Source organism: Puma concolor, chromosome C1 (genome assembly GCF_028749965.1).
Source record: "Puma concolor isolate L17-30 chromosome C1, mPumCon1.1.hap2, whole genome shotgun sequence".
NCBI classification, from domain to species: domain Eukaryota; kingdom Metazoa; phylum Chordata; class Mammalia; order Carnivora; family Felidae; genus Puma; species Puma concolor.
Window position 1 is genome coordinate 9,414,384 of NC_141674.1, and position 15,797 is coordinate 9,430,180.

Sequence of the window (15,797 nt, forward strand, 5' to 3'; positions counted from 1 at the left end):
TGCTATCTGGAATATGAAAACTGCATTCTCCAAGACAGACAACTTACTATACATTCTTTCTTTGGTGAGCTTATGTATTGTTCCCACTTTTACAAAGAACCTTGCCTTAGGGGCGCCTGGACGTCTCCATCAGTAGAGTACAATCCTTGATCTTGAGGTTGTGAGTTCAAGCCCCACATTGGGTGTAGAAATTACTTGAAAATAAAGAAATAAAATCTTACAAAAAAGAACCTTGGCCTTGCTTAGTTCATACCACTTTCTCTGCTCATGGGGTAAGGAAAGAGAATCTTGGTATTGCATGCTGGCATAGTCCACATTAGTTTTTCCACTGGGCTCATGTTTGCTAGATACATCTGTAATAACACTGGGCCTCACTGCTGTCTAGACCCACCCAAGCACTGGAGTTGGAGGCTCCCTTCTGTTCAACCATAGCCTCCCTTGGTACCAAGGACCCCACCAATGGTCAGTGGAGGAGGGAGTCTTACAGGTGTCTTGGATCCTTGCAAAGAAGGCAAATATCTTTTTCCAAAAGGTATTTCATTTTACCAAACAGGCAGTTTGGACTGGGATTCTCAGGACACAGGCAGACACAGAGTGGGAGCAGGGGAGTGGCAGAGAGAGAGAGACATACACACAGAATCTGAAGCAGGCTCCAGGCTCTGAGCTGACAGCACAGAGCCTGACGAGGGGCTTAAACTCATGAACTGTGAGACCTGAGCTGAAGTTGAACACTTAACCAACTGAGCCACCCAGACACCCCCAAATTTAATGTTTAAAAAAAATTTAAAAATTAATGGGAAAAGATGAGTCAGGCATTCTCTCTTATACAGTTGATCCTTGAACAACATTGGTTTGAACTGCTCCAGTCTGCTCATATGTGGACTTTTTACAGCCCAGTACTGTAAATGTATTTTCTCTCTCTTTTGATTCTCTTAACCACATTCTCTTTTCTCTAGTTTGCTTTACTAATTTTTAAAATTTATTACTATTATTTTTAAAGTAGGCTTCACACTCGATAGGGAGCTTGAATTCATGACCCTGAGATCAAAAGTCAGAAGCTCTGGGACTTCAGAGCCAAGGTGAGTAGAAGCTAAGATACAGCATGTTTTGGTTGTTGTGCCGTAAGTCATACAAGTCTTTGAATCTGCACAAGGTATCATATGTTTCCTGACAGTGTCCATGACACTGGGGCAGGCTAGCTGGGTCATCTGCAAGTAGAATAAAATCTCACCTATTTCACAGTTCTTGATATGCCCTTTACATATTTCCCCTTTGCCACCAGGTTTGTCAGTAGAGGATGCTGGAGGAATACTGAAAATAGATGGAGTCTCTTCCTGGTTCTGGTGCACTCCCTTGGCCAGACTTCTGCTGCCAAAGAATGGTTTCTCTAGGGACACCTGGGTGGCTCATTTGGTTAAGCATCCGACTCCAGCTCAGGTCTTGATCTCATGGTTCATGGGTTTAAGCCCCACGTCGGGCTCTGTGCCCCACGTCGGGCTCTGTGCTAACAGCTCAGAGCCTGGAGCTCACTTTAGATTCTGTGTCTCCCTCTCTTTCTGCCCTCCCTGCTCATGCTCTGTCTCTCTCTCTCTCTCTCTCTCTCTCTCTCTCTCTCTCAATCTCTCTCAAAAATAAATAAACATTAAATTTTTTTAAATGACTTTTCTGGCACTGGGCTCCTGCAGTATTCCCTCTTTCCAGCATATGGGTCCTGCGGTGGATGGTTTCTCTGGTGCCTGGCTCCTACAGTACACGACGGCCATCATACTCAAGTGGTCAGCAGCTTTCCTGGGCACTTGTACAGCAGAATGCCACCAATAAGGCATTTACCCATGCATGGCTTCCTTGACACCCTTTCCAGTTAGCCATGGCCATGTCCTCTAAAATAAAATCTGGATCTTGCCCTAGGGATATTGGTTGTTCACTATATCTGTGACTCCCTTTTCTGTCTCTTGGTTGGACCTGACTAATACAGAATCTAAAGTGCCTTCCACTCTGTGTTCAGATGATCCAATCAGCACAATGTCACCAATGCAGGGGACCACTGTGATGTTTGGTGCCATGATTGTGACCTCTGCACACTATATGCTGTCACAAATGTTCTCTATAGGTATCACACTATCGACTTTCTTGCAAGCGGGAGAATTGACAAAGCCCTGATGAGAGACCGTAAAGGTATACTGTTGGATCTGTCAGATAAAGGCAAATGAAACCTATATTCCTTACAAGATGGTATGGACAAAAGGGCGTTGGCTGGGGCCATGGCTCCATACCAAGTGCCAGGAGCTGTGTTTGTGGGCTCCAAGAAAGAATGACAGCTGGGGGAGCAGCTACAGTTGGAGTCACTGCATGAATAAGTTTAGAATCATTCATAGTCATCCTCCAAGATCCATCTGACTTCTGCACAATCCAAGCTGGTGAGTTACACTGGGGTGTGACAAGTGTTTTTTCAAGTGTTTTAGGATGACAGCAGCCTTTGCGGTCCCTGTGAGATTCAGCACTGCTTCTGGTTTACTATCTTGGTGCGGGGGGGCGGGGGGGAGATGGTGAAGATCCACCGCCTTCCATTTAGCCCTTACTACCCCAGACTTTGATCACAGAGCCAATGTGGGGACTCAGCCAGTTTCCAAGGATATCTACTCCAATTATGCATTCAGGAAGTAGGGGTATAACAAACGTGAGTCTGTGGACCAATGGATCCACTGTGAGTTGGACTTGAGGAAGACCTTGCCTATCTCCTGAGTACAGGAAGCCCCCACTTTGACCCGGGAGTCACAATAGTGTTGTGGGTCCACATGGAGAGGCACCATGGTCAGTCAGGAGACAGAAGGAGTTAGGGAAGAGCAAGCAAGAGCCTTTATTGTGGTTTCCATGGGGAGGAGCAGGAAAGAAAGGGTAAGCAGGTTAAAGATTGGTAGTTTCGAGTAACTTCAGTGGGTTCTGGGGCCCAAGGGCTGTCCCTAGTTATCTGATGTCTTGCCTAGTTGTCTGGCACCTGAACTTGGTCATGACTGGGGGAAGGGAAGAGTGGCCCAGAGTGTGACAGCTGGGGAGAGAAGGTAGTTGGGGGGGGGGGTGGCTCTGAATCAGCTGGTTTATATTTGAAAATTGCAGTCCCAAGTGGGTTATTTACTATCTTTAGGATTTGACTAACCCTGGGAGGGACAGTCGCTTCTAGGTCAGTTGGGCCCTAGATGCCAAAGCATCAGAATACAGAAAGTTAAAAAACATGTTTAATAAAAGGAATGGTGATGAAGCTGAGTCCTTAACTTGAGAAGATCGGGCCAGTGAATAAGAGGAGAGGTGAGAATGGGGTAGGTGACTACCTCACAGCCTGGGATTTGTTCTTTCTCACCCAGGCTGAATGTGGCACATAGGCCAGCTCTCTTATCTCTGATTTTACAACTGAGGGCCACAGAGCACCTGATGTGACTTTTGCAAGGTTCCCAGTCTCCTAGGAACCAAGCCGGGGTTTGGGCTCATCACCCCGAAGGCTCCCCCTACCCCCCACTCTGGCAGCCCATCTCCCGACCAGAAGGTTGTGGTTAAGCACACCTTCCCCTGTGGACAAGGTGCCAGGTCTCCACTCCCGCAGGGACAAAGTCTTCCCAGGTGGAAATCTGACCCTTTACATGGAGACATCTTGAATTTGCCAAAGCCTCTTCCTGTGAGGGAGAGACAGGCCTTGGAGCCACCCTATGAATTACAAGGTCTACAGGTGAGAGGGTTTCACTAGGTCTTCTAGAGGTGAGAGTTTTTCCTCAGCTCACCGTCCAGGAAAAAGAGCATCAGGGTTGCTTTGCTGCAGACCCTTCTCACCACTTGGTGCATCTTGGGCCTGAGAGTCGGTGTGTGTGGGTTCTTGGTAGGCACATCCCTCCTCCCATCAGCCACCTGGTGAAGTTTTGGCTTCTGCCCTGCATTTTACTATTGACAATGAAATGGGTAAAGTTTTGCTTAAGGCCCACATCCTGCTAAGGGGATGAGAACCTGAGGTCAGATAAGAGGGGCTTAGGGAGGGCAATGCATAGGGCTACATAGGATAACAGTGCTGGCTAATGTTTATTGAGCATTTATTATGTGCCAGGCACTGTACTGAGGGCTTGTTAAAGGAAAGACAATGGCCTATATATACAGTGACCATCAAAATGAGCTCTGAATTCACTTATTTGTCAGGCAAGGGAGCCATCGACAGTGAAGAAATTCATGGAGAATTTAACTATGGGAAAGAATTAGGAGTTTGTATATACTAGAAACTGAGAAGGGGGCGTGTATGTTGGTCCTGCCTGGGTAGGGCAGAATGAGTCTGCAATTCCAGACCCAGGCATTGCTCATGTGAGCAAATATATTGTTCGTTGGTTAGGAAAGAGCCTTTGGTGTGGGAGATGAGAGTCCAAGATGCTGGGACAGCTCAGAGTTCATGGCTGTTCCTCAGTTTTGGATGGTTAGAGCCACAGTCATGAAACTAGGTGTTGGATTTTGGTGTCTCCCTGGCAAGCATTACCACCAGTGGAGTTTGTTTTTCATGGCATAGGAGAGGAAAAACATTCTTGCTGTATGCCTTAGCTTCTGCACCTGGATCCTGGAAGTTAAACTAACAGAAGACAGGTTCCAGGAGAAAAGGCATACATGTTTTGTTTGATATTAATATTTTGACATGGCATGGGGGGTCTTTTTAGAAAGAAGGGAAAACCCTAAAGAAATGGTTAGGCCAGAAAGCTTATGTACTATTGTTTGACAAAGAACAATACATTGCGGAGAAGTGACAAGACAAAGGAAGGAGGGTCAGGCTTTTAGGGGCAGCAGACAATTGGAAAGCAAATGTATGGAGCTAATGAACAAGACAGTCGGGTGTTTTACTGACCTTTGTTATCATCTGGCAGTGCCTCTGGGCTGATGAGGGTCTATGGTTATCTTCTGCTCTCCTTCCTGGTGTGAGAGAGAGGAGGAGAGAGATCTACACAGAGGAGAATTTGTGTCCTACATTGAGGCAAATGGGGGAAGAGCAGAGAGCTGTTTTGGGGTCACTGCCTTTCAGTTGTCTTCAGCTCACAGAAGCCCTTATGCCAAAGTGGCCCCTTTTGGGGTGGCATCTTCTGATCCCCTACAATAGTCTTTGTGTATTTATTTTGACTTAATTTCCTGAGTCTGATAATATTATCATTCTTCTTTGTCAGAGTAAGCAGCTCATCCAAAGTCAACAGCTATTTGGGCGTAGAGCTAGGACTTGAACCCCGGTGTTCCAGCTGAGGAACATTAAGCAGTTCTTTTTATACCAAACTGAAGGCAAAGTAGGTTCTGTGTTCTTCAAGGGGGTGCATGAGGTGGATCTGTGTTGAGTAGCATCCTGTGTGATGGGGTTAGAGTGGCATTTCTCAACAGGGGCAAGGGTGTTAAGCCCCCAGGGGACATTTGGCAATATCTGGTGATGTTTTTGGTTGTCACCCCTGAGGAGACCCTACCAGCATCTGGTAAGTAGAGGCTAGAGGCCAGGAGGTTGCTAAGCATCCCAACAGTGTGCAGGACGACCCCCATAAGAGTTGTTTGGTCCCAAATGCCAAGACCATCCAGGTTGAGAAACCCTAAGTAATAAAAAGAGGTCATATGGATCTTGTTTTGAGGTTGGAGAGACTAGTTGGGTTCACATCTCTTTCTACTGGACACCCTTGAGCTCTACTGAGTCACAGCTTCCTCAACAGAAAATGCCCACCTGGAAAGTTCGTTGTTGAAAGGAAAGGAAATAATGTAAATGGCCTGCACACCGCCACTGTGCAGGTGGGTGACATGGCCTTACTTCCTGGCCTGGACAGTGAGGTGACTCGGGAAGGTTGTGAGGGACAAAGGAGCAAAGATGTTCCATATAAGATGGAAGGAGGGGGGCACCTGGGTGGCTCAGTTGGTTGAGCATCCTACTTCGGCTCAGGTCATGATCTCACGGTCTGTGAGTTTGAGCCCCATGTCAGGCTCTGTGCTGACAGCTCAGAGCCTGGAGCCTGATTCTGATTCTGTGTCTCCCTCTCTCTCTGCCTCTCCTTTACTCATGCTCTGTCTCTCTCTCTGTAAAAAATAAATAAACATCAAAAAAATTTAGTAAGAAGGAAGGAGGGATGTCAGGCCAGCTATGGAAAGTAAAGACACATTCTAATATTTGTTAATTCTCATGCCAAAGCCTGACTTAAAAGTTGAGGCATCTGTGGACAATGGAGAGATGGCTGAATTAGCCAGCTGAACTCTAAATGTGCTAGCTGCTAGCTGGGTGACTCAGAACAAGTTTCTTAACCACTCTGGAACATGGTGTTCTCACCTTTTTGATTTTGAACTTTCTGCCTTTGATGGAAGAACCAAAGCTGGAGCTGATTTCATTTTGCTGCTCACTTTTTGGCTGTGGGAAGGGTCCCTTTTGGGATCTGTTGCACATCCATGTTTATCCTCTCTTTTGTTTGGACTCAGCTAATCAGTCTTCTACTCAGTGAACACTGACCGGGCACCTGCCCTATGCAGGGCATTATGTTGAATGAAGGGCATGGGAAGGGTCATCTGGAAATGAGTACCAGAAGTGCCAAGGGCTTGCCACTGGCCCTGCCAGCCCAGTCCCAGGACAGGGCCCAGGAAACCCTCTGTTCCCAGGACAAACTGAGAAAGGAAACAAACAAACAAAAAATGAGCCATCTTCCAGCATTCTTAAATAAATGTAAAGATGTAGGTCCCTGAGTCGAGGGCCTTGCAAGGATTCCACTGTGGGAGTATAGAATAGTAGAATTATATATCATTCAACAAGTATGTATTGAGCCTATGCTCTGGGCCAGGCCCTGCTCGAGGTTCTGGGAACATGGTGGAGAAAAAAAGGACAGAAAAATCTCACATGGAGCTTACTTGCTAGTGGGTATGTGGGTAACCAATGAATGCACTCAGCTGCCCACTAAACTAGACAGTGCTGGGTGGGGCAGGATACAATGGAGAAGAAAAGACCGACAGGAGGATGGAAATACCTGGCCTGGGAGGGCTTTGGTTAGAGGGGGCACTTTGAGCAATTGGCCAAGGAGGTGAGGGAGTCACCCACATGAGTCTCTTAGAGGAAGAGTGGTCCAGGAACATGTTCATTTGGGGGATGGCAAGGCCAGCGTGGTTAAGACAGAGTGGAAGGGGCAGGGAGGGCTGGGGTGGGGAATTGGGTAGGGTCTGAGGATGCTCAAAAGTCTTTGGTGTTTTCTTGAGTGAGATGGGAAACCACGTGGAGGGGCCACAGGTAGATATACACCAACGACAGTCAGCTCCCTGTGCTTTGCATCAGCTTTGAGCCATGACCCTGTTTGCAGAATAACTGATTCAGCTCCTTAATTCAGTCCAAGCCATGGCTGATCAGCTAGTTTCTGTGGAACATCAGTGGCCAACACACCTTTTCCATCTTCACAAATCAAAAGTTAACCTTACCGAGGGCTTACCTTTGGCCTTGTACCCTTGAGCATTGCCTCTATCCCATTCAGAAGTGTCATGCTGAGTTCCCTCCAGGCACATGGGAGATGATCAAGAAATCAGAGGAAAGGTAACTAGCCTTTGCAGAGTGCATTGTATGGCAAGTTACAGAAATAAATCTATTTAATCCGCTCAGACACCCTTCGAGGTACATTTAATTACTTCCTTTGTTGGTAGAATAACTGAGAGGAAAATGTAGTTGGTTTAGGTTGGGAAGAAGTGGGAGTTAAATACAGATCTTCCAGCTTGCAAAGTCTGTGCTGCAAAGAGCCTAAGTCAAGGGCAAATTCTGGGTCAGCCCTTTGGCTTTGCTATAGACCATGAATGGAGGAAGCAGCCCATGAAGGCAAAAGTGCTTATGGTCCATGAAAGTCATCACGGTGTCCCCAGGCCTAGAAAATAGCTTCCACAAATGTTTATTTACTGAATGTAAAAGGAAAAATGAAGACACCAAAGTGCTTTGGAAGTGAGGTGTTGGGTGATCAGAAATGAGTTAAGAGCCCACACAGAATCAAGACTAACTGGACCAAGAGGGTTTTGTACAGAGGCCAAGGGGAAATTTTGTACAGAGGCCAAGGGGAGTCCAATAAGAAGGAATCACTCCCTCTTCTTTTTTTAAAAAAGTACTTATTTATTTATTTTGAGAGAGAGAGAGAGAGAGAGCACATAACTGGGAGAAGGGCAGAGAGAGAGAGAGAATCTCAAGCAGGCCCTCTACTGTCAGCACAAAGCCCAATGTGGGGCCCAAACCCATGAACTGTGAGATCATGATCTGACCTGAAACCAGGAGTTGGAGGCTTAACCGGGAGACTGAGCCACCCAGGCACCCCATTCCCTCTTCTTTCTTGTTCACATCCACCTCACTTCTTAGAGCTATATAAGCAAATTTGTTAATCCATCCTCCAGAGGGGAGAGCCAACTCAGAGTACATCCAAAATAGTGGTTTTGTCTTTGAAAGAAAACTCACCTGAAACAGGGCAGCAGTCTGGGCAGTACCAGTTGAATGAAAAAAATAGCTTCATCCTGAAACCAATCAAGAGCTCTCTCTCCTTCCCCCTCTCATATAGGAGCATATTTTTGAGAAGCTGGGAATTTGCTCAATGCCCAGATTTGTCTGTTTTGTACATGATAACATGAAAATCAAAAAAGGATCCCAAACCATACCCATGAGTCAGTTCCAGCCCAAGGTGGTGTCCCCCAGCCCCACCAAAGCGCCATCTTCTAGCCTAGAGGGGGCAGGGTATTCAGGAGCCCATGTAAGGTGCTTCCTCACCCAGCTTCATAGAGGAAAGTCCTCATCTGCTAGCACATAGTAGCTACTTAACAAGTATTGGCGATGCCTGGGTGGCTCAGTTGGTTAAGCGTCTAACTCTTGATTTTGGCTTAGGTCATGATCTCGTGATTCATGACATCGAGACTCGCATCAGGCTCTGAGCTAACAGAGAGGAGTCTGCTTGGGATTCTCTCTGTGCCTCCCTCTCTCTCTCTCTCTGCCCCTCCCCTGCTCACTCTCTCTCTCTTTCTCCCTCTCTATCAAAATAAATCAATAAACTTAAAAAAAGAAACAAGTATTTGTCAGATGGATGAATAAGTGAATGAATGAAGAGTATCTTTTACCAGCCTATCCTCTCTACATTCATTGAGTCAATGCCAGTAGTGCCTTAATAGAATTAGGCCATTCAGAATAATTTATCAATAGGCTCCAAATTTTTTATCTGCAATTCCAATATCAAGACAGCTGGGAAAACAGAATTTTTTTCATAACATGCCTGGTAGCCAAATTTGACCTGAGCTCATTTGTTGGCTTATTTAGATTTAAATTGGGATGAGGATACTTGTTGCCCTAACTTATTCCACTTAGGTGAATGCTCATAGATTTGCTGCAGAAATACTGATGTGTGTAATAATGGAATTATTTTCCTGTGTTCCACTGGGATGATATATACTATACAGTTCATGTCATCTTGTTATAAATATTAGATCATCAGACACACATAAGAAATCACAATGAGCCATCACTCTGCTCCTACCAGGTTGGCTAAAATAAAAAATAGTGATAACCTCAAAAGTTGGCAAGGATGCAGAGACACTGGATCACTCATTTCGTTGTTCATGGAAATGTAGCACGGTACAGCCTTTCTGGAATACCCAGCATTAGAGGGCTTAAAAAAAATACAAAGCCAAAATGTATAGCTGTAACAACCTGAACTTGCTGAACAGAGAGTCAGTATTTGATGATCTTGGCTTTTGGATCTTTCTTTTTTGGTCTCCATCAGCAATGAACATTGTTTCTTTTAAATTCTCATGAGCTTTTTAACCTTTATTTTAATAACCAAGTTCCAAGCAACTCCAGCAAAGGAAGAGCTGTGTCTTTTGAGTAGCACCTTTTTTCTTTACCATTTGTTGGTTCCCCATCAGTCCTTGTCATAACCATCGTGGATCTGATGTAAATCCCCCTCCCCCATTAGTGGACACAACAGAGCCCACTGAAGTTGGGAAGCATCCTCTATAAGAGAAAGCTTTGACCAGGTTCTATTCAGATGCTTATGCAAGGAGCTCATAGACAGAAGACAGATGTAAGCTTTAGCCTGACAAGGAAACCATTGATTTTTGCCCCATTTTCAACCTTACAAAAAATACTTATGAAGTGTCTGTGGCATGTCCTGTGCCAGGCACTGTCCTGGCTCCAGGATATAGGACCAGGTAAAACCAAACTGGGTCTATTGGTTATCCTTTGTTTTTCAGATGTTTACCATGAGCCATGTGTTCATTTATCCAAAGGGATGAGACTACGCACCTCTGTCACTTGGGTGAGTGAAAAAGCATGCGCCAGGTGAGGTGCTGATGGGTAAGGAGGGCTGGGGAGGGAGGAAGGAGCTCAGGTCTTCTTGTTTGGGCCCCAGGCAGGGTTGATCTGGCTTCCTACACCCTGCAGTCAACAGCCGCAGACCAAATCATCAGGGAAAGGTATGGTTAGGTCAGTTCAGAAAAGGAAGAGTAAAGAGGAGGGATTTCCCCTACAGGAGGCTGAAGGAAGCTGAAGTCAGTCAGCAGCACAGGACTCTGAGCAGGACAGCCAGACTAGGACAGGAGCCTGGGCCCCATGAACGGGATTGCATCAGGATGATGAGGGATTCATCAGGGGCCCTCAGAAACCTCTGGGTCCAACTCCCTCGTTTTCCAGGAAGGCTTCTGGGATTGGGGGGTGAGTGAAGGGTCTTGTCCTCAGAGCCACCAGTGGCAAAGACAAGACTAGAAGCCATGTTTCCTGATTCCTAGAATCCAGAGGGATTTTCCTTCTGTGCTTTGTCTCTTTTGCCATGGGAGGTGTTTCCATGGGTGTCCGTATTTTTAAGGGTGATAGATGACTAGCCAGACTGATAAGCATATGGATAACCACAAGACCGCTGAAAGGGGTGGCTGGTAGTGGTAAGACGGGCTAGTTCTCTAAGGACAATATGCAAAGTAACCAATAATCACCGTTGAAATAACATGACACAGAGGTAGACCATCTTTGCTGACTAATCCTGAATGAGACATGGTGCAGTGGAAAACATCTGGCTACACCACCTGTGCAGGGAAGAGTTCAAGTCCTGGTTCTGCTCTAAAACACAGGTGGCCCTGGGCAATGACCTACTTGGTTCAACCATATACATTGTTGAACATATATGTGCCAGGTACTGTCTGATGGTGAGGTATGAAGCAGACAAAACTTCCTGGCCCGTGGGGACTCCCCTCCCAGAAGGTTCCTGGATAGTTGTTGTGGATGAAGCCATCACAAGTTGGGGACATTTTCTCAAGCTTTGAAGAAAGACTCCTTTGTTAAATTGTTATCTGAGCCAGAAAGGTGCAATCTGTTGACACTAATCACTAGACCTCCCTCATGGGAGTGGATGGCTGGTTCTGGGAGTCTAATTTAGGCTGAGAAAAGTTATAAGGGAGTAAAGTCAGAGTAGCCTGTTGCTACGTGATCTTGGGTCTCCCTGAGACTCTCCCTGAGTCTCACTTACTTTTTTTGTCATTGGGTCTTTTTTTGGGTCAACGTCTTATAGGGCCATGGTGAGTATTAAATAAGAAAACAAATACCAAGGACTCTGTTTCCTTTCCCTCCAACATTATATTATGACCTAGGGGATTTCACAGGGGAACCCAGCCAGCACAGGTCCAGATGAAGTCAGAGAAGGCTGGGACTCAGAATTCAGCCAGACAGAAAACAAGCTGAGGTAACAGGTGGCTGATTTCCAGGGAAGGTGTTACAGATGAAGGCAAAACCAGACAGGGAGTAGATGACCAGTCACATGGACAGGGATCAGTTCTGGGAAGTCAGCTGGGTCTGCGAAGGGTAGGAAGTGTGCACATGTGGCTGAGCAGACAAGTGGACAAGTCTAGAAAACCCAGTTGAGGCAGGGATCAGGGACCCAGTTGGACCAGGCACTTGATATGGGAGTTCATGAATCCAGAGGTGGAAGCTGCTTCCTGATGTGTTTATGTGGCAGCCACATGCACCCACCCATCCACCACCTGTCACTTCCACCTGCAGGATGTCAGCTTCTGTCACTTGTCTCCCTACAGGGAAGGAAGCAGGCAAGTGCCAAGGACAGAGAAGCTGGGTGTTGGAAGCTGGGTCCACCAAAGGAAACCAAAGGGACTGAGCCTTTGGAAGGCAGAACAGAGAGAGCATCTGGGGTGCAGGTAAACCACAAACCTCCCCCAGGGCTTCAGAGAGTGATTCAGGGGGGGACAATGATGGTGAACAGGAAAAGACACATGGCTCCAGCAACAAGGGAGGGACCTCAACCCCATGCCTGTCTTTCTGGGCGGTGGCTTTCCTTCCTGACTCTGGTCAAAGACTATTCCATCTGGTCAGGCCGCAGGCAGATGACTGGGAGGATGGGCGAGCACTGATTGGCTAGAAGTGGGGATGCGGGAGGCAGGGTGAGGTGGAGAGTTGGTTTACATGTGGTGCTCTTAGGCAAGCCCCTATCAGTTGAGGAGGCCAGCTGGAACTCTGGTGAAAAACTGCCTGGTTTTGCAGTCTTGGCTCCATTGTTATTTCCTTGTGACCTTGGGCAAGTTATTTAACCCCTCTGGGGCTCAGTTTTGTCGTCTTCAAAATGGAGGTAATGATAGCACTTACCGCATCGTATGTGCTCAGTTAAGCTTCAGAGTCATTACCAATATCATCGTCATCATGATGTCTTCATAAAACTTGAACTTGCCCTTGAGTTGACTAGGATCCTTATCATGGTTACGCTAGTGAAACCAAACCTGTGCCAAGGAGGTTTTAGTCATGCAAGAGTCTCTTTCTCTTTCTCTGTTTGTTCAAATGAAGGTGGGCAGGACCTCCTGTGGTCCCAGCACTTAACTCCTTGTTCTAGCAATTTTCTATTGTTGGTGGGGGTCTTCTATGTCTCCTCCTTCACTGGGAAGGCTTCTCTGTCTCCAAATGCTTGTCTTCCCCTCCTTGTCCAGCAGACCACCCTCCATACAGTTGGGTCAATAGAAATAAGCTGGTGTTCAGAATGTTAAAAATTATAATAATGTCATATATGGAATGACAACTTCTAAGAGGGATTTGAAATATAGCAACAGCCCCCTTTTTAGTTATAGAACTTTTTTATCTAATGAAAGTGAACACGGCACCCTGATGTATAAAACAGAGAAAAGCAGAGTTGTCTGGCTGAAGTCTAGATAGGAGGTCTGCCTAGTCAGCCTCTCCCTTGAACCCAGACCAGCCCCAGAGCCCCTTGAAGCATGGTTTATAATCACCAAAAATGACCGACTGAAACAAGACAGAGTTAGCAAAACTCATCTCCATTTCTGTTTATGGAACATCAAGTTTCTTTTCTAAGCCTTAGGTTCTTGCCTTTGGCTTTTCATTGCAATGGCTTTCTCCACAACCATCTCAGTCACTAACTGGCCAAGAGGCTTCTGTGCTGTATGTACCCTTAGGAACCTTGTCTCCTTCATGAATGCAAAGGATAGAAATAGCTGTGCCTGGGGCTCCCCTACCACTTGGTGGCAGTGTACTCTAAAATAATTTCTAAATTTATTTAATTTGTAATTTAAACCTAATTATAGGTTTAAATTCATTAAAAAATTTTTAAAAATGTTTATTTATTTTTGAGAGAGAGACAGAGACAGAGAGAGACAGAGAGACAGAGTGTGAGTGGGGGAGGGGCAGATAGAGAAGGAAACAAAAAATCCGAAGTAGGTTCCAGGCTCCAAGATGTCAGCACAGAGCCTGACATAGGGCTCAAACTCAGGAACCATGAGATCATGACCTGAACCGAAGTCAGACAATTAACCAACTGAGCTACCGAGGTGCCCCTACAGGTTTAAATTTCTAAGGAGAATATATTTTGAAAGTTGATTCTGCAACCTCAAATTAGAAATAATAGCAGTAAGATGACAGAATGATACACAAGATGACAAATTTTGTTAGGTAAGACAGTGTATGGAGGTAAGAAAGTTTCATCACCTGAGTAAGGAGCAGATTTTGAGGGAGAGAATCCAGGTGACTATGAGGCAGCATGCAGGCATAACAAAGAAAGCAAAAGGTCATAGGAAAACTTCTAACCCACAGGTTTGTTCAAGGTCAGCCATGTGTGCTGTGGAAAATTACCCTGATGCAATGTAGCCCCAAATACTAGCAGGCAGGGAATTCTGAAGGTCACTGAACAGAAAGGCTCACAGACCAAATTAAGATGGTGTAGTCACATGGTTTAAATCCATTTAAAACACAGCAAGAGGCAAGGGGAAAGTTAACCCACATAGAATAAGGTGCCAGAAGGTAGAAACTTTATACCTACTCTACCCTGGGCCGTTCAATATCCATATATCCTATCTGTATGCTACATGTGTCTTCCCCTCTGCTGGTGTGGTTAAAAAGACCAGGGGGGTTCCAACAGATGGAGGGGGCCTAGAACCAAGATATATATGTCATGGGGGAGAAATGGGAACAGTTAAACCTGGCCCCAGCAGTAGTTCATCCATTAGCTTGCTGAGTAGCTGTGAATTTTATCTGCATTCTTTGGGAGAGGACATGTACAGCCAGAATGGGGCCATGTTTGGTGTTACCAGTGGGAGACCAATATAGGAATGATGTGGCTGTCAATCCAGACACAGCATGCTCATGACTTACGATTTAATCTTTCCATCCCCTTCTTTTTATAAGTGAAATTTTGTTTGTTCCATCAAATATTTTGTTTATCCACTCTATTTTTAATATATTATACAGTTACTGTCTTACTTCTATCTTGAATGTGTGATACAAATTCTTCCTGTGTCTCCAAGCTCCTCCTTTATTCGTGATCTCTATTTAACAGTCCCGATGTGTTTTATCCATGTCTAAAGTTACCAGCTTACTTTCCATCTATGCTTCACCCTTCTTATGGGTTTCATACATCCTGTTTCTCTCTCTCTCTCTCTCTCTCTCTCTCTCTCTCTCTCTCTCCCCCCTCTGGTGCAGAATTGAATATTCCTAAATGATAAAGCAAACACCCATTACCCCAAGTTCCTCTTTCCAATCTTTACAATAAGTAAGAATTTTTGCCCAGTCTGTCCTGCAGGAATGCATTTTCAGGTATTTTCAAAAATCATATGATGGGAAATCATTAAAATGTGAGTGGGTCAAGAGAAGCGAAGGGAGGGCATTCAGTGGCTGCTATAAGCTTTGTGATATGTGGGCTGTGGTGGTTTTTTGGAAAGCGATGAACTTGGCCTTGGAGTTAGATTTGGATTGAATTGGATTTAGATCAAATTGGATTCATATTGAATTGGATTTGAATCCCAGTTATTTCTGCCTCTGAATGTGGACCAAGTGCTTAATTAAATGCAGCTTCTCTTTCCTCATCCATGAAAATAGAATTAATAGTGTTTCTAGTTCTGGAGCTCTCCCCACCCCCACCCTGCCTCCAGCAGTCAAAAGCTCATTGGGGCCTGAGGCAACATAAAGGAGACAAAAGCTGCAGAATCTGAAGAGATTTGAGTCCAAGATGGTTTCAAAGAAATAAAATTCCCACAGATCTCCTGTGTATTGTCTCTAGACTTTTCCCAATTTCATCACCTTTCATTTCCACCAGCAATTTCTACTTGACAATATTATCCTACAATAAACAACCAAAGCAGCCAGAGGATGAATTTTCCCTGGTATCCTTGTCACGTATCATCATTCATTCATCCATTCAGTGATTATTTATTGAGCATCTACTCTGTGCATTAGATACTAGGGATACCACAGAGAGTGAAAAAGACATGGGTGCTTGCTGGAACTGTAATTTCCTTGTGGAGACAGAAAATAAGCAGAAAAGCAAACACATGTA

The 15,797-nt window shown here is 45.4% G+C and overlaps 1 protein-coding gene across 3 annotated transcripts in view; it reads left to right on the forward strand.

Annotated features, from left to right (window-relative positions):
* Positions 1-15,797, forward strand: part of AADACL3 (arylacetamide deacetylase like 3) — an 81,402-nt gene that overhangs the window by 33,002 nt on the left and 32,603 nt on the right. Inside the window, exon 2 of one of the 3 annotated variants that reach the window (XM_086715714.1) lies at positions 10,219-10,283. The exons of 1 other annotated variant lie outside the window; for it this stretch is intronic. The gene's annotated coding sequence lies outside the window, so the exon portion shown is untranslated. Of the gene's footprint in view, positions 1-10,218; positions 10,284-12,045; positions 12,166-15,797 lie in introns of those variants that run through there. One more of the 3 variants, XM_086715715.1, reaches the window with a different exon arrangement.